This window comes from Alligator mississippiensis, chromosome 2 (genome assembly GCF_030867095.1).
Source record: "Alligator mississippiensis isolate rAllMis1 chromosome 2, rAllMis1, whole genome shotgun sequence".
NCBI lineage: Eukaryota > Metazoa > Chordata > Crocodylia > Alligatoridae > Alligator > Alligator mississippiensis.
Window position 1 is genome coordinate 169,268,107 of NC_081825.1, and position 18,877 is coordinate 169,286,983.

An 18,877-nucleotide genomic window follows, 5' to 3' on the forward strand; every position below is an offset into this window, starting at 1 on the left:
ACAGCGGACAATAAGCTAAATATGAGCCGACTGTGTTGCCCTTATTGCAAAGAAGGCTAAAGGCATACTGGGCTGCATTAATAGGAGTGTTGTCAGCAGACTGGCACTGGTGAGGCCACTTATGGAGTACTATGTTGAGTTTTGGGCCCCCCCACTACAGAAAGGATGTGGACAAATTGGAGAGTCCAGCAGAGAGCAACAAAATAGTTAGGGGGATGGGGGACATGACTTATGAAAGGCTGAGAGAACTGGACTTATTTAGTCTCGAGAAGAGAAGACTGAAGGGGGATTTTATAGCAGCCCTCAACTACCTGAAGAGTGGTTTGAAAGAGGATGGAGCTGAGCTGTTCTAAGTGTGACAGATAACAGAACAAGGAACAATGGTCTCAAGTTGCAGCAAGGGAAGCTTAAATTAAACGTTAGGAAAAACTCTCTAACTAGGAGGGTAGTCAAGCACTGGAACAGGCTATCCCAAAAGGCTGTGGAGTCCCAATCCCTGGAGGTTTTTAAGACCCAACTAGGCAAAGCCTTGGCTAGGATGATATAGTTGGGGGATGGTTCTGTTTTGAGCAGGGGGTTGGACTACATGACCTCTTGAGGTCCCTTCCAGCCCTACATTTTTATGATTCTAAGTTCAGCTACCCATGGGATTAATCCCTTTACTGGTAACTGCCAGTAAAATAAAAACTGACATATGGTCTCAGTGGGCATCAAATAATTCTGAAGGGTCTCTAGAAGATAAGCTGTTCAATGTACACTACAGTTAACATGTTACAGCACTAGGAAAAATACTGTATTCTTCAAGGAAAGAGTTTTAAAATGAATGGAAGTGTGCAATTTGGGAGGAGTGAACAAAGGTAGGGAGATTTAAAGGCAACCGAGTTGAAAGGAAGAGAGAGAGAGAGGGAGAGAAAACATTATCCAAGATCCAAAATAAAGTGGGATTCAAAATGTGCTGGCAACACTAGCTGCCACTAGCATAGAACTGCACTACTGAACTTATCTGTGAAATGTGCCTGCCCCTTAGGGAACTGTATATTCACCACAAGAGTAAAACAATGCACAAGATACATAACATCCTTAAGACTGAAGAAATGCAAAATAGCCGCTTCATCTGCCATAGCGGTCCTCCAGCAGGGTACATTCCATCTCCTGTGGATTAAGACTTACACAAATATTCTTTCCATTAATGGAGGTTTCTCTCATTTTGGTTTAGATTACCAGGCTCAGTCTAAGCATGTTGCATGCCCACAAATTCACTGACATAAACAAGACCTCATTCACTAGGGCCCAAATAAGATTTTCAGCCTAGTGTTGCCACATTTCTTGTTACTACTAACTGAAATTACACACCCCTGATGGTGCCTGACACTCACCTGTGTTCTCTGTTCCTCCAAATTCAAAGCCACATAGCTTGAAGGATAGAAAAGAAATAAGGAATATTTCTCCTTTGGCTAAGTGGGTCCTTGGGAAAAAAACCTGTATGGCTTTTTAGCCCTCCTTTCCCACCAAGCCCTGTGTCATGATGGACACAGAACATCTCCATGTGGGACTTGCACACCAGCTCTCTGAAAAGACTTCAGAATGAGTCGTTGGGCTCTTCTGAGGAGAGGCTGCCGAATGGAGGAGCAGGCTGTTCTAGCAGTGCATGTGGGGGAAGAAATACTGCCATAATGAGAAACAGCTGTCTTGGTGCTGAAAGGCACAGGAAGGACAGAGCTTTCAAATACCACTCAGGGCACACCGCAGAGAAGACTGTTTGAAGCCCACCACCACATGGGCCTTAGTAGCTCTGTTCTCCAGTCCTTTCCCAATCAGAAGGTTGATGGTAGGGAGGCTCGCTCCCTCCAAGAGAGGCAGAAGCAATGGCATGGGACCCTTCTTCTTTGCTAGGGGTCACAGTAATGGTTTTGTCCTCAGAGAGGCAGAGGTGACTACCGGGGTGCACTCCAGATTTTCCTCCATCAGCAAGTGTGTGTCTGCAGGGGCGCAGGGAATGGACCACCATTCTCTTTCCCTTCTGCAACACATGGTGAGGCCAGGAGGTCCCTAGCAAGATACTAAAGTTTAGGGAAGTCCCCCCTTGCAGAGACACTGTTTCAGGCTTTTGCACACACAGGCAGACACTGCTACACATGTTAGACTGGGATCACACTTTCATGCTTTTCTTCAGAGCTGGGAAATCTTAGGACTGGCCACACATTCAATTTATGACATGATGGGAACCAGCCACAAAGTTATTACGCATGTTTATTACACACTTTGTGGCTTATTCCCTGTTTTATCATGCCATTAATTGAATACATATATGGCCAGGTTATTACTTAAGATGTGATTAATCACACCTTAAATGCAACATCTGCCATGGGCCCTTGAAACATATTTCTTTCAAAAAGAAAGCTGAAATGGTGATGTAGTTGCAGGCCCCCAGGAGCTGAGCCATTGAGTAAGGCACAGTGTCCAGACCATAACCCAGACTTGCCTACAAGAGGTCAATATGAGGCCTATACTGCATTCTGAGGAATGGCAACAAAATACTGAAGGTGGAGAAGGGCCATGAAATCCAAGAGGACTTTGCAAAGATCAGGAAGGGGGTCAGAGAGAGAGCAGGGAAAGGGAAGGGGAAGGAGGAAGGGAAGGGCAACAGGAGAGTAGGACAGTACTCAGTAAAAAAACTTCAAGATAGAGGCAAGAATGAGTGCACAGGTTACCTCCAGAGTTTAAGCTGGAATGAGGAAGTTAGCCAAGAAACCAGGAGGCTAAGGGTTGAAGCGAGACATTGTGAACCATGAGAAGTCGTACCCCACGGCAGAGGCAGAACTATGGTAACATGCCAGCCCAAAACTGCATCAGTGCCCTATGTATATGCTAGGCTACTTCCTACTAGATAGTGTAAAGGCTGTTTTAAGGGCATTTTTTTCAGGAAGCAAAATATTTGAGGAATGACCTAAAATGGTTAGGGTCTCTCGTAAAGGGGTTCAGGGACAAGGGTTTAAGTCCCTGCTTTGCACAGATTTCTTTCACATTCTTGGGCACTAAGTTTCTCTATGCCTCAGTCTCCCATTTATACAATGGAGCTGTGAGGGAGGCTCTGTGTTAGAGATCACATGATACACAGATACAGCAGTGATGGGGGCCACTGAAGAACTTTAGACACACCAGATTAATTTTTACCTGAAAATACTGGAATATTTTCAGCTGCTCCCTGGCTCATAATTTGTGATCAACAGTCACTGTCCAACTATGTCTACTAACCAAAACATGCACACATAATCAGCTATAAACAAAACCTTTCCACTACTTGGGTAAGAGTGGGCACTTCACTTTCCTGTCTGTGGCTACTTCAACCACATTTCACAAGCTACTCACCCAGACTTGGAAAAAGTCACCTACCGCCATATAGAGCTCCATTACCTACTGATCCAGAAAAGGTACTCTCTCTCACTTAGGCAAATCTTTACAAGGAGATTTTTATGCAGTGAGAATGAAGTTTTTTCTTCAACAGGACACTCTAGAAACATGTGAGAAGCAGATTTTTGGTGATGTCTTTTCTTGAACCAACTACATAGCTGGGAGAGAAGTTAGCCAAGCTTTTGGGCCTGAAGTGCTTTTCAGTTCTGGGAAAGAAGCAAATGCAACTTTAGATTAGGCTAAAGCCAATTCTATTCACCAGGTCCAGTTCAGTTCTTCCTCTTTCCCTATGATACCTGTGTAAACCAATGCCAAAATGTAAACATACCTTTTGTTCTGCCTTTACTGGGAGACAAAGAGAGGGAGAGGAAGGAGAAATACATTTTCCTCCTATCTCCAGCATCAGTAGGGTCTTCACCACCTGGGCTAGACACTAAACCTTAATTTGAAAAGAAATAAAGCTGAGATTCCAGCAGAATTTCTACCACTTCTTGCCCCTCAGTGAACTGGATTTATGTTTGATGATCTGACTGAGGGAGGGCTGTAGCTAGGCTTTCCAAAGCCATTTCACTACCAAATAAGGCATCAACAAGTAATTTACATGCTGTTCTCAGTCAGCAGCTTTGTGTTCTCATTTAAAACAACTTTAATTCCTGACAATCTTCTCAACTTGGCATTCCCTGCCAAAAGCTCAACTATCTCAGCAAACACAAACTGCAATCACAGTCTCAAACTGCTGATCTCCCAAAGAGCCCGTCCTAAAATGCTACTCAGTCCTGATAGTTCCAGACATAGAAGAAAATGTGCAAGAAACACATCCAGCACAGACCACAAGGAAACCCAATACCTCAGGGGTAGCAAACTCACGTTGATCTGGGACAGAAGTTCCATAAACCGGTTTAACCTAAATCAGTTATGTCTGATACTACATCCAACCAGGTTTATCTTAAACCAGTGTCAAACATTTTGAGTGAGGGGCACCGGCAGAACTGTGGGGATGGGGGGGGGGCAGATCAAGACCCCCACAGTGCAGGAGGGAGTGAGCTGGGGCAGGGACAAATCATTCATCCCTGCCCCACTCCCTGCTACACTGTGGGGATTGTCCCATGACCCAGCCCAGCCGCAGCCCCGTTCATGATGAATGCAGCCCTGGCCAGGTGGGGTCGTGGATCAATCGGAGCCCAGCGGCTCCTCCAGAGGTGCGGCGCCAGGGAGCCAAGGTGCGGGCAAGTAGCCCCCTGATCTCTGCATGTGGCAAGGGAAGGCTGCAGCTGCAAGCTGGGCTCTGCCTGCTCCCTGCCTCCGCACCTCGCTGCCACCTTTGAAAGCAGCAGCACGTCACCAAGGCAGGGAGAAGGCAGAGCCCAGCTTGCAGCTGCAGCCTGCCCTTGCCCCATGCAAAAAAAATCGGGGAGCCACTTGCCCCCACCTTGGCACCCTGGTGCCGCGCCGCGCCTCTGGAGGAGCCGCTGGGCTGCGCCGGGTCCTTCCCAGGGACAGCTCTGAGTGGGGTGGGGCAGGGCAGGCGTGAGGGTCCCAGGGACTCCGTCCCCTCCAACCCAGTGGTGCAGCTGAGGCTGGCCCTGCTGTGGCCCCCCTGGGTGGTGCAGGGCTGGGGCCAGTGCAGGGCTAGGGGATGGCAGATTCGTGGGGACTGCTGGCACTGGGCAATGACCCTGGGCATGGGGGAAGGGGCTGCCACATGGGTGCAGCGAGCCCTGGCCCTGATCATAATCCCAGGCCTGGCTCTGCTCCACTCCCTCCCAATCCCTGCCCAGCCACAGCCCCACTCCCTCCCCCTGCCACAGCCCCTTCCCTTCCCCCCGCCCCTTTCCCCATGGACTTTCCCATGGGGACATGCGCACGCGCTCAGGCCCTCCTTCCCACCCCCCCACAATTTTTTCTCCTTCCACCTATGCCCTCACCCCTCCTAAGAACAACAGAAGACTGTACAGCATTCAGCAAATCTCATTTTAGGTCCTGATTCTGCACCCAGTCTTCACAGGCCAACTCATACCCCCACAAATAATTCATTGAAGTCAGTGGGGCTCTCCAAAGGTGCCTTCACACACAGCAAGCAAAATCAGGCCTAGGAATGTTTCATGCTCTATAGCACAGTAAGAACCATGACAATGCAACTAAATAAAGTGTTCAGGACTTAACTGGAGAAATGCTGCCTAGATTTAATACCAAATAATATTGGCATTATTCCCACTGCAAGGCAGAATCTTATAGCAAGGAGGAAGGCATACAGTTCATTAACAGGTAGATACAAATTAACATACCAACCAAATCCTATCCCAACAGAATGGAAACCAAGAAACAGGAGAGTTGGTTTTGGTCTATTTCTGGCTTTAGTAGAGAGTGATCATGCTATAACATTTGAGGAAACAAATGGGCCACTTGCATAGAACTACAAAAGGGCTTGTTCAACATCTCTGTAAAAATCATTCTAGTGCAGTTCAGGGAGTATGATAAGTGAAGAGGTTTGCAAAGCACAGTAGCTATGCAACCCTTGTCAGTACACACACCTATATAAATACTAAGAGTTCTTCTAACTCAAGTTGGCACTATTTTGTGCCCACAAAGTGCCTGCCTGAATAGCATGAGAGTGCCAAGTGAGCAATTAGCCTTTGACAGCCCAGTGCTAAGTAGAAGGCACTACACAGATAGGATGACCTTGACAGACTGGTTTAATGGGCAGAATGGAATCAGATGAGGTTTAACAGGGAGAAGCGCAGGGTTCTTTACCTGGGTAGGAAGAACCTTCACCATAACTACATGATGGGTGGTGGTACACTGGCTGACACTGCATCTGAACGGGACCTGGGGGTCACAATCGACCAGAAGATGAACATGAGTCAACAGTGCGATTAAGTCACCAGCAGGGCAAATAGTATTCTGGTGTGCATCAGCTGATGTGTTACCAGTAGATCCAGGGAGGTGCTTCTCCCTCTTCTATGCGGCACTGCTGAGACTACAGCTGGAGAACTGTGTACAGTTCTGGGCACCGTACATCAGGAAGGATGTGGATAAACTCAGGAAGGTACAAAAGAGTACCAACTGTATGATTAGGGGCCTGCAGTACGTTAGGGGTAAGCATCAAGATCTAGAGAAGCAACTCTTCAGAAAGGCACCTCAAGGGAGGATGAGGACGAATGGGCACAAGCTAATTGAAGGAAAATTTAGACTGGACATAAGAAAAAAACTTTTCTTCTCTAAGGGTTACCAGAACCTGGAACACACTCCCAGCAGAAGTGGTGCAGTCGTCATCTTTGGATGTGTTCAAGATGAGGCTGGATAAGTATCTTGTTGAACTCATTTGAGCCCAATAACTTCTGCCCATGGCAGAGGACTGCACTTGAGGATCCTGCAGGTCCCTTCTGGTCCTTTGATTCTATTATTCGATCCTACGATTCTATGGATGGCATGTAAAGGGGGTTATAGGACAAAAATTAACATCTGACCCTTAAGTCCCCTTTCACACTGGGGAAATCCAGTACACTGATTGGTCCTCAACCTGTGCAACCAAGAGAATAATTGGTTCTATTTCACAAAATATACAATGGCAGAGTAATTGTCTGCTGTGTCATAAGGGATCCTGGTTTTCTCTGTTTAAAAATAGCAAATTCTCTGTTTAAAAAAACCCCAAATCCACGTTTTTCTGCAATTAAAATGAAGCGCCACTACATACATCACTATTAGTAGAACACGTTTTATTGAAATTTGTACAATTCTAAAGTAATTTGGAAGCCTAGTACTGCCACAATCATTATAATAAAATAAATTCTAAAAACCTACACATTTTGGCATGTGATTTGGGGGGTTTTTTAATCAAGGAAATTCAGAGCTCCCCCTGCCCCCTTCACCCACCAGGACATGGGTCCAGCTGTGGCTACCCCCCCCCCCCCCCCGTTTTGTGGCACTAAGTAGCCCAGATATGCCAATGCCCAGCCCATGCCATTGTCCCTCACTCCCAACCCACAGCCCCCTGGCCCTGCTGGTGCCCCTCACTTGAAACCCACATGCCCCTGGCTCTGCTAGTGTCCCTTATTCAGGACCTAGAGTCCCCCGGCTCTGCCAGTGTCCTCACTCCCCATCATCACCCCCTGGCCCTGCTGGTGCTCTGCACTCCCGACCCACATACCCCTAGGCCCTGCTGGTGCCCCTCACTCCCAGCCCACAGCCCCCTGGCCCTGCCAGTGCCCCTCACTCATCACCCACATCCCCACAGCTCTGCCAGTGCCCCTCACCCCCTACTCACAGCCCCCCACACCCTCAGCCCTGTCAGAGGGAGCCCCCAGCTGCCAGGGGTACAGGGCCAGGGACCTGGGACCACAGCTCTGTGCCCCCCCTAGTAGTGCCTGAGCACCAGCTGCTGCCTGTGGGAGGTGGCGGCAGCTGCAGCACAGCATAGCACAGAGCCCAGCTCTCCCTCCACCACAGATGGCACAGCCGGAGCACAGCCTGTGGCAGGGGGCAGATGAGGGCTGGTGGTTGTGGGCTCAGGTTTCTCATCCTGCTGTCCACCCACTGAGGCCTCCATGGCCCAGTGGGTGGGATCCAGCGCAGCAAGGCACAGCAAGGCGGGGAGGTTTGGTGCCGCCGCCAGCACCCCTGCCCACTCAGCAGCAGCAGGGGGCACAACTCCGTACCACCACTCCCACTGCTGCTGGGTGAGCAGGGGGCGCCTCACCATGGAGATGCAGGGCTCTCGGTGGCAGCATCAAGCTTCCCTGCCCCACTCTGCCCTGATGCACCGGGTCCCACCCGCTGGGCCATGGAAGCCCTTGGGAAGAGCGCAGTAGGGCAGGAAGCCCCAACCCCACAGCCACCAGCCCCCATATCTCACTCCGGGTGTGAGCACAGTGACAGGGGGCCAGCCCCTGCCGCTCCCTGGATAAGCTGCCTGTGGCTCCATCCTGTCCCCCAGCTGGGCCCTATAGCTGCACATTCCCACCCCAGTCCCACAGTCCAGGCCGCACACACCACCTCTGCTGGGCAGCACCCCCAGCTCTAGCCCTGCTCAACTCCCTCCCTTACTAACGGGGCCTCAATCCCCACCCCCCAGACTTACCTGCAGGGGAGCTGTGTGGATGCCACATGCATGTATGCGCGTGTGCACATGTATGTGGTTCCCTCTGCCTGATCGCCTTCCTCCTGCTCCCCCCAGCCCCTTGCAGGCTGCAACTCTGCCATCCTGCAAGGAGAAACCCACCGTTTCCCATGTTTTTCTCCTTTATAGGAAAAAAGCTGGGGTTTTCTTTTTAAAAAGACCATGTTTTACCACATTTTTCCATGGCAAATGGAAAACCCAGATCCCTGGGCATCAATGCAGTAAGTCTAATAAATACATACACTTGTGTCAAATATGCCTCCTCATGGAAGGAGTAAAGCAACTTTGTGACATTTCTTAGCTAACACAGCTTTTAACCTGTGACTCATCTGAGGCAGAACTAGCACAATCAGAGCTAAGGTACACACTTTCTCCTTAAGTCTCCTGTCTGACCTAAGCACCATGGCACTTGTAGGGTATAAACTCAGGCAATTTCCTGCAGCTCAGGCTATACTTAGAGACCCTAGATAAGTTAAGGACAGAACAAGATACTTTGGCCAAGTCTTTCAATACCAGGCCTAACAGAAAATATGTTGTAGGTTTAGAGCAGGTTCTTCTATACGCATCCACATTCTCTGGCTTAAATAGTCTCTTCTTTCCATCCCTTCTCTTCACCCTTCATATTCTTTCTTTGGACAAAGTTGAGGTTTGGTCAAAACATAGTCTTGTGTTTCAGAATGCAGCCTCTATCCCAACAATCAAGGATAATACAACTCCCAAAGTTCAAATCCAATGGCACATGGCTTTGTTGCTGCGAATGGGTCTAAACCAGGGGTGGGCAAAAGACAACCTGCAGGCCGGATCCGGCCTGCCAGGCAATTTCATCCAGCCCATGGGCGGGTGCCTACCAATTCACTGTATTTGGCCAGGCCCTGGGCTGGCCCTGCTGTGCTTGCATGGGGCCAAGCCCTGCTCACTCTCACAGGCATAGGCGACTTGGTAGGGGGTGCACAGGGGTGCATATGCCCCCCTGACGGGGCCGATGCCCCACCTGATAGCCGACACGGATGCTATCGGTAGGGTTGGTGCCTCCCTAACAGGGTTGGCGGCTTCTGTGGGTGCCCCCCTAGATTCAGGAGGCACCAGTCACTCATGCTCACAGGGACAGCACATGCTGTGCTCCTCCCTTCACCCAGGGAATGGTCCTGACCCCGGCCCCCAGAAGCAGCAGCGGCAGGTGGGGAAGGGCAGCTGCAGCAGTGGGCAGGGGGAAGTGGCAGCAGTGGGCGAGTGGGAGGGGCAAGTGGAAGTGACGGCAGCAGCAGCAATAGGTAGGCAGGGGAACCAGTGGCGGTGGGCAAGGGTGAAGCAACACTGACAGTGGGCAGGGGGTAGGGGAAGCTGCAACGAGCAGGCAGGCAGGAGGGAAGCAGAAGTGAGTGAGAGCAAAGCGGCAGTGGGGTGAGAGCACAGAGCCCACACTGATGTCTTGGGGCCAGGGCTGGCAGGGGTCCACAGCAGGGTGGCAGGAGTGCAGAGCCCAGGCTGACGGGGGAGCAGGGTCCATCTGGCTCCATCATGTGGGACTCCCCATGGCTCAAATGCAGTTCCCAGTTCTCCACCTGAGCCACGCATCTCTGGCTCCCGTGTGGTGGAGCTGGCAGCCCAGTCCTGCTCAATACCACGTGCAGGTCATGGGGAATGGTGGGGACCTCCAAGCCAGCTCCGCCCCTCTCCCTGCCACCCTGGCCAAGCCCCATGACCCGCATTACCGGCTGCATCACACAGGGGTACCCCCAGCAACACGGGGCTCAGGCAGAGAACCTGGAAATTGCATGTGAGCCCCACGCAATGGAGCCTGCAGCCCATTCACACATAATCCTTGGGCTTGCCAGACTGCGTGCTCCCAGGGGGCTCTACCTGTGGTGGGCTGTGAGCACCCTGAGGGCCCAGTGTCTGCTGCTGGCAGCAGTGGCTGTGTGCAATGTGGGGAGTGTGTGTGAGGGGGGCCCCACATGCACATCCCATTATACACATGCACCCACATTCCCCCCACACACCTCACAAGCCCCCACATACCAACATCCCTCTAAAAACCCATACCCACCCATACACACAGACCCACACATCCCCACAAACACCCCACCATAAACCCCACCCACTGCCTCCCCACAAGACTCCTTCACCCACCCTCCCACCTTCCACAAACCCCACACGAACATCCACACACACCCTCCTGCACACCCCACATACACCCACACTCCCCCACAAACCCTATACCCACCTACCCACACCACCCCATCCCAATATACAAGAGTAGGACTTCATTTTGAGCTATTATGTAGTCACCTCTACATACGTTATGCAAACACACACAGATCAGGACAAAATATTTTTATAAATAAAATTAAAATATGTTATAGTAGATGTTTGATTCTGGGTACATAATTTTTTTTCTAGTTCCAACATGACAACCCCACCCCCACCCAAAAGGAGTACTTCTTGGAGCAAGGGGATGGACTTCCGGTTGCAAAGGTCAGGGGTTATAGGCAGGACTTTCATTCCCAGATGGCGGCCAGGGCCCTTAACAGCTCACCAAAAATCATTAAGTGGCCCTCCAGCCAAAATAATTGCCCACCCTTGTTCTAAATCCAGGAGCAAAAAAGCAAATGAGATCTTCCCTGTCTCCTGTAGCTGACTGCATATCTCGCAATGCATACACCAATATAAAGAAGCCTCTGCAAACCTCTTCACTTTGCCATAGTTTACCACATTTTCTGTTTAGATAGGTCACAGTTCATCAAGGCAAAATATAAATTTGATAGTAATTTCACTGATAAAGGGCTGAAGCAAGAAAAATCTAGGGACTTTGATTTGCCCCCACTCTCTGGCCCAATGAAATCCACAAGGGCAGGGCTCTACCTTGATGGGCAATATTAGGCACTATGTTTGTTTATAAAAATAGCAGTGTAGTCAGAGACAGCTTTGCTCTTGGTGGAAAGATGCTTAAAGGTACTCTCCAGGCAGCCATTCACAGTTGACTTTCTTACATACCCACACAAAGGAAGTGGCTCAACATATAGCCTCTGCACAGATGTAACCATCTTGGTGAGGTGGCATTACCGTTATACTAACATATACTGTACAGTTATACAGGTACAACCTTAGCATGGATGTGTCTGAATTAGCATCTTATAAAAGTAGGGCTGGAAAGGACCTCAGAAGATCATCTAGTTCAACCCTCTGCCCCAGGCAGGATCATTCCTATCTAAACCATTCTATACAAGTGTCCATCTAGCCCAGCGGTTCTCAACCTCCATCCTATGGGCCAAATCCAGCCCATGGGGCCATGTAGCCTGGCCTGTGGGGTTTCCCATGGGTCCATAAACTTGGTGGTGAGGGAGATGTGGCAGCATTAAGTGCCATGGCTCCTTCACTGTCAAATTTCTGGACCTGTAGGGAGCTCTATGGGCCAGGTGACATAGTCCCATGCACCAGATAGCACTAGCACACGGGCTCGGGCTGCAGCCAGATCCGGGGTGCAGGACCGGGCTGGCATGTGGGGCTGGGCCGTAGCTACATCTGGTGCATGGGAGTGGATCAACATGCAAGGTTGTTTCACAACCGGATCTGGCACAGTGAGCCAGGCCAACATGGTGGATTCCACCTGTGGACCAAGCTTCTGCACCAAGCTCATGCTGAATCTGGCCCATGGACCAAATGTGCTCATAGCTAGCCCTGAGCCACTCATCCAGCCCATGGGAGCAGAAGGTTGAGCACCACTGATTTAGATTATTCCAAAGCTACACAAAAACCCTGTTGTACAACTACTACAGCCAAAGCCCCAAAGCATAAAGGATACCCCAAATGGTCACAAGTAAAGAAGAGGGATGAGGGCACTGTCAGTGTCCTGCTATGGCATGAACAAGTAGTAGTTTGTTAAATTACACTTGAGAGATCCAAGGAAGAAAATAATGTCCCCAACTAGAGGGGAAGGCAAAAGCTCCCACAGTCCACAATGTGATCTGACAGTGTGGTAAAAATTGGTAAAATTCCTTCCTGATTCCAATGTGGCAATTAGTCTTGGTGGGGGAATCCAAGGCCACCACAGACAGAGGGCACCCCACCAGCCTGTCTCACCCACCCCACTGGGGTGTGGGGGAGGCCCTTGGTCCTCGACCTCTGGGTTGCTGATACCTGACATTCAAGGAAGAACCTTAGGGTGAAGCTCGCATACTGGTCAGACATACCTTCCCTCTGTGATGGCCATAGGACCGGTAGATATAGCATTGTTTGCCTTGCCTGCCTTATTCTTATCTGCTATCACTGTGTATCAATAAAATTGCCTATAATCAAGTGGGGAAGTCATGGTCAGTCTGAAGGTTTGGGTCTGCCTGGAACAAGGTATCTGGGTCATAAATCCAGTGCCAGAAAGTCTGAATCTGAGCAGAGGAGTGGGCCTCTATCCAGGAACCTCTCCCAGCAGAAGCATCAGCACATCCCAGTCAAAATGCCCAGAATTGGCTGTAGCCACCACCCAACATTTCAGAAGGTGAAAAAAAAAACACACGCAAAACCCAAAAAATCCTGACATCTGAAGCAAACAGAGGGGGGGAAAATCTCCTTCCTGGTGCCATGCGGTAACCAGCAAAGCCCAAAAGTATGGGAAAACCAAACACCGTCCACGCTGCACAGCAATCTGGGGACCTCAAACACAACTCTATACATTATAGACACTAACTGATGAGCCAGAACTCCCCTTTCTGTCATCCTATTCCCTCCATAAATCTGTCTTCGCTCTTTAGTCCTCTTCTATAAACAAGATGTTTGTTAAACTTTGCTTCAATCTGTTGCTGCTGAGCAATTTCTACTTGCTCTGGGCTGCAGAGCTCTTGTGATCTCCGAGTGATGCACGTGTGGGGGTCTCCTGGGCTTCCCCTACTACAGTTATGCCTTACAGTGGCATAGCTCCTTCCCAATTCAGAACTGATGTGTTAATATGAGCACTAGCCTCCCATGGGAGAAAAGGCTGCAGCCCTGCTCAGCATTCTGTTAAGACTGAGAAATCATAGATCAGAGTAAGTAGCAGGTAGTGGTGGTGGCAGGAAGGGCAGGGAAGGGAGAAGCTTGCTTTGCCGTGTCTCATCTATCAGTGCTGCTGAGATCTGATATATAATCATGTTGTCAACCTCTCCTAACATACCTAATAGAATATGGTGGTGGTACCACCAGCAGTACTATGTGAGCCTCTATCATATAGATGGGGAAAGCTGGGAATATTTTCACTGACATTTTCTATGTGAAGGCCACAATTTCATGTCTCATGCTATTTGGGGTGCCTTTACTGTTCAAGCTTCCAGAGTCAGGTGATTATAATAAAATCCCAGTTTTCATTTTTAAAACATTATTTAAGTGTCAGGGCCTGGAGACCAGGTCATATGAGGAGAGGTTGAAAGATTTGGGACTGTTCAACCTGGAGAAGAGAAGACTCAGAAGGGCCTGGGTGGCAGCCTATAAGTATATTAGGAGCATACATCAGGGCCTGAGGGAGTCTCTGTTCACCAAGGTGTCCCTAGGGGAGGACAAGAAACAATGGGCACAAACTGATTGAAGATCGCTTCAGACTGGACATAAGGAAAAACTTATTTACAAGTTGAGTGCCGAGGGTTTGGAACAGGCTCTCCCCAGAGGTGATACAGTCACCCATCTTGGCAATCTGCAGAACGTATCTTGACACCCACCTTGCTGGGGTCATCTAACCCCAGCAGTCTTTCCTGCCCAAGTGCAGGGAGGCTGAACCCGATGATCTGTAAGATCACTTTCAGGCCCTAACAACTTTGAAGCTATGTAATAGCTTGGAAATGTGAAGTGAGTGTAGACTCACAAGAAAGGATCAGAAACTAAGAAGCAAAGCAAAAATCCCCAAGGTTTATTATTTTTTTACCATCTTATGAATTTGGGCAAAATGTGGAGAAGGGAAAGGAGCTTTGGAAGGGAAGAGATTCAATTTTAATGGACAGGTTTGGTGATACTGAAGGTAGGACTGAATTTTACTTTAATATGATGCAGACTAAAGGTGATACGTGATTAAAAACACATTAACTCACCAATGGCAGGAAGGCCTGCTATCTTAATTGTCTGACAAAACCTCTAATTTGATGTTAGTACAAGGTTTCTACTAGTAGATATTTACCTACAGAACTCAACCTCTGTTAATGTGCCACAAGGAACAATGGCTGTATGTACACGCCACGGGGGTTCACTTCAGTTTAATTCTCCGTAAGTCAGGGGTGGGCAATTATTTTGGGTAGAGGGGCACCTACCGAGTTTTGCCAAGCTCCGCGCCTTGATAGGTGCCCCGCCCCTGGCCACCATCTTGGGACCAGAAGTCCTGCCTGTAACCTCTGACTTTTGCCAACAGAAGTCCCTCCCCTTGCCCCTGGAAGTACTCCTTCAGGGAAGAGGGTTTGCTATCTTAGAACCAGAAAAAAACCCAAATTATGTATGAAAAATCAAATACCCATAATAATATATTTTAATTCAATTAAAAAAAAAATATTTTGTCTGGATTTGTGTGTGTTTGTGCTGTATATGAAGAGGTGAATGCATAATAGCTCAAAATGCAGTCTTACTCTTGTATAGTGTGTGGGGTATGCAGGAGTGTCAGGGATATGGGTGGGTGGGTGGATGTGGGGTTTGTGGGGAGCTGTGGTTGTGTGTGTGCATGGTATTTGTAGGATGTGTGACTGTATGTGGAAGAGGGTGTGGCTGTGGGGTTTGCGGGAAGAGTTTGAGGGGATGTGGGGTGTGCATGGGAGCGCCCTACGCAGCACCCACCCCCTTTGCAATAGCCCAGAGCCCGAGTGCGCTGGTACAGCTGCTCAGATCTAACTTTGGGGAGCCTCCCTGGGCTTCTTCCACCCCGTGCCAGATCCCCACCAGCTTGTGCCACTCCCAGTCGCTTCAGCCGCACCCCTGTGCTGTCCCCTGGGCTGGTCTTGCCTTTTCTGGATGGCCCCTGAATTCCTGGCAGCTGCAGGAGCCTCTGGAACGCAAAAGCATCTAAAGGGCTAATCCTGCTCTTGGAGGAGCTTCTCTACCCATCCTGGGACTAGGGACAGAGCTGCCGGCGGGCCACCAGGCCCCTGGCGTGTGGGGGGGGCCAGGCTTTCCCCCCTGATGTGGCGCTGTGCCCCGGGGCTGGCCATGGGGGCAGGGGAGGCAGCCAGGCCCTTGCTGCCCCAAGCCTTGCAGTTGCATTTGTGCTCTGTTAGCTCCTGCCACAGCCAGGAGGCCAGGGGCCACCGGGGAAGGGCCTGTCAGGCCTGGGGGGCAGTACAGGGGGCGTCCAGAGCCGCTACAGGCAGCATAGGCCAATGAGGATGCAGGCTGGAGTGTAGGAAGTGCAGGGTGGCAGCGCAGAAGTTATATCACATACCTGTACTTGGGGCGGCAACAGCCCAGCTGCCCTGTGCCACAGGTGGCCCCGGCAGGCACCACTGCCCCAGATGGAAGGCCCAGCTTCTTCTGCCCTGCAGGGGCCCAGTGGCCCACCGGCAGCTTGCCCCCTGGCCCTGGGACAGACGGGCAGGTTGCACCATGAGCTGGATTGGGCCCGCAGCTGCTTTTCTGCTCTGGAAGCTCCTGTGGCCTCCATGGGCTTCCCAAGTCCCGGGCCAGGTCCCTGCTGGCTTATGGCAACCTCAAGTGGCACCCCCGCGCTGCCCCCGGGGTCAGCCAGGAGCTTCTCTGGGGCCCCTGATCCACTTGTGGCCACAGGAGCTTCTAGAGCAAAAAAGCAGCCGTGGCCTCACTCTGGCTCCTGGCACAGCCTCCCCGCCCATTTCAGGGTTGAGGGGTGAGCTGCCAGTGGGCTGCTGGGCCCCTGTGGGGTAGGGGGGCCTGGGCCTTCCCTCCTGAGGCGGCAGCACCTGCTGGGGCTGCCCGTGGGGAGGGGCAGCTGGGCCATTGCCGCCGCAAGCGTAAGGCGCACAATGTAACTTCCCAACCGCCTCCGCACACCGCATCCCAGCCAGCCTGTGCCACCCCCAGCAGCTCTGGGTGCCCCCTACGCTGCCGCCAGGGCCAGACAGGCCCTTCCCCGGTGGCCGCCAGCCTTCTGGTGGCAGCAGTAGCCATCACAGTGCAAATATGGCCGTAGGCCTGATGCAAGTCTCCATGCCACCTGGCCCCAGACTGGGCAGCCCAGGGCCCAATCCTTTCACCCAGACAGGCAAGCGCGGGGCACAGAGGGTCAGGAGTGTGCATGCTGGTCCCCGCCTCTACTGTGGGGCTGGGGCAGGGAGGTTGGGAGCAAGCGAGCGTGTGGGAACCAGCAACAGCCCAGAGGTGCCCCGGGGCCAGCACCAACAGGGCCCAGAGTAAGGCAGCAGGAGCCCAAGGCACGGCTGGCTAGGTTCTATGGAGCCAAGCTGGGCTGCACCAGCAAGGAGAGAAGGGAGCTGGCCCCAGAACACCGATGCTGGCTCCTATGCGTCTACTTGGCCACAGCCCCCTGCCCCAGCCCTGTGATACAGGCGGGGACCAGCACGCGCAGCCCCAACCCCGCATGCGCCGTGCTTGCCCGTCTGGGTGAAAGGATCCTGGCTGTTGCTGGCTCCTGTGTGCCAGCTCACTCGCAGCTGCATGGCCGGACCGCGAGACTTAGCAGGAGCCGGTCTGGTCCCGAGGACTGGGGCGATCGGTCACGGTCCTTCCCTGCCTCCCTGTCCCTCGGCTCTTATCTGAATTTACCGTTCTGGAGCAGGCCCACGGTCTCCTAGGCAGGGGCTTCTGGCTGGAGGGGCAGGGCCAGGGTCAGGGTCAGGGCTGGGACCAGGCAGGCCTTACTGTTCCAGAGGCCTGCTGTGGCTTCCCCTGGGTCCTACTACCCCTGGCTCCTGTCATTTTGGCAGTAGCCAGGGGAAGATAAATATTAATTTAAAACAAAATTTTAGGGGCCCTGTGGGCTGGATAGAATGGCCTGGTAGGCTGGATCCAGCCCATGGGCCGTATTTTGCCTTCCCTAAATTGAAGTGCACCACAGCTGTGGAGGGAAGCACTGGCCCTCCTACAGCTGCAGAGAGAAGCACCAGGGCCCCCACCCTGCAGCCACAGAGGGAAGCACCAGGCTCCTGTGCAGCTCAGGCAGGCATGCAGGCTCCAGGGAGAAGAAAGAAAGAAAAAAAAAAGATCAGGCTTGCTGTTTTTTTTCTTTTTTCCTTTAGTAGAGCCTGCCTGCATGGGCTGCTTCCACAGCCCCTGAGTTGCAGAGGGCCCAGTGCTTACCTCAGCAGCTATAAGGTAGCAAACTAAAACACCTTGGAGATGTTTTATTTTGCTGCATCCCAAAGTCATTTAACATGCAATACGCTGCTGGCAGTGTAAACAGTCACACTACTAAAGTCGTGCAAAAGGGCATTTAAGCCACTTTAAAGGCCAATTTTGTGACGTGTACAAAGGCCCAAAATAGCCAAATACCCAGTCTGACATGATCTTCGTGCAACTCCTTCCAAACACTCCAGACTAGACAGGTACTATTCCAAATGTATTCCCTTCACACTTTCAATCTTATACCACTCCTGGACTGTTTAATTGTCTTATTTGTCCAAAATGTGGAGCCTTCTTTTGAGAGCACTGCTTGTAAACTAGGTGCATAGGCGATGGGTGTGTAGATGGCAATGCAAGCCGGGGGACAGCGAGGAATGTAGAGAGGGCCATCAGGGAGGTGTCAAGAGGCTGGAATGACGTTGGGGAGGCGGGGAACTGGGTTACTAATGGGGGACTTAAGTGTCTATACAGAAATGCTACGTGTATGGGGAATAAGCAGGAGGAACTGGCACACCTGCTAGCAAGCAGGGAACATTATCTCATTGGAATAACAGAGACCTGCTGCGACACTACACTTGACTGGGCTGTATGCGTAGAGAGCTATAGGCTGCACAGAAAGGATCAGGTAAGGAAGAAGGTGTGCTCTCTATATAAAAGGAGCAGTATGCTTCCTTGGAGTCCCAGATTGGTTCAGGAGAAGGGCGACTTGAGACCCTGTGGGTAAAGATATGGAGGAGAAGGGGACTTGATGGTAGGCATTTAGTACAGACTGCCACACCAGGAAAAGGACCTGGACCTGGAATTTTCCAGTGAACTGATGGAAGCTAGGAGCAGGGCAGGGTAGGCAGGGGGGTGCAATAGATCCTGGGATGCCAAAAAGTGATCTTCACCATAAAAAGGTTGGAGACCACTGCTCTAGGAAGAGACTTGTGAATCCCCATAATAAGATTATGCTAAATGTGAATATTCAAGTACTTTGGTAAGACTGTGCCTTCCCTGGAGATGCACCAGTAGCACATGTGGACATGTGTACACGTGTATAGACATGCCCACGTGTATAGGCATGTGATGCGTATGCGG

General features: G+C 51.1%; 1 protein-coding gene across 5 annotated transcripts in view; it reads right to left on the bottom strand.

Annotated features, from left to right (window-relative positions):
• The window catches only part of RBPMS (RNA binding protein, mRNA processing factor), a 196,358-nt gene that overhangs the window by 174,907 nt on the left and 2,574 nt on the right, over positions 1-18,877 (bottom strand). The window lies entirely within an intron of this gene.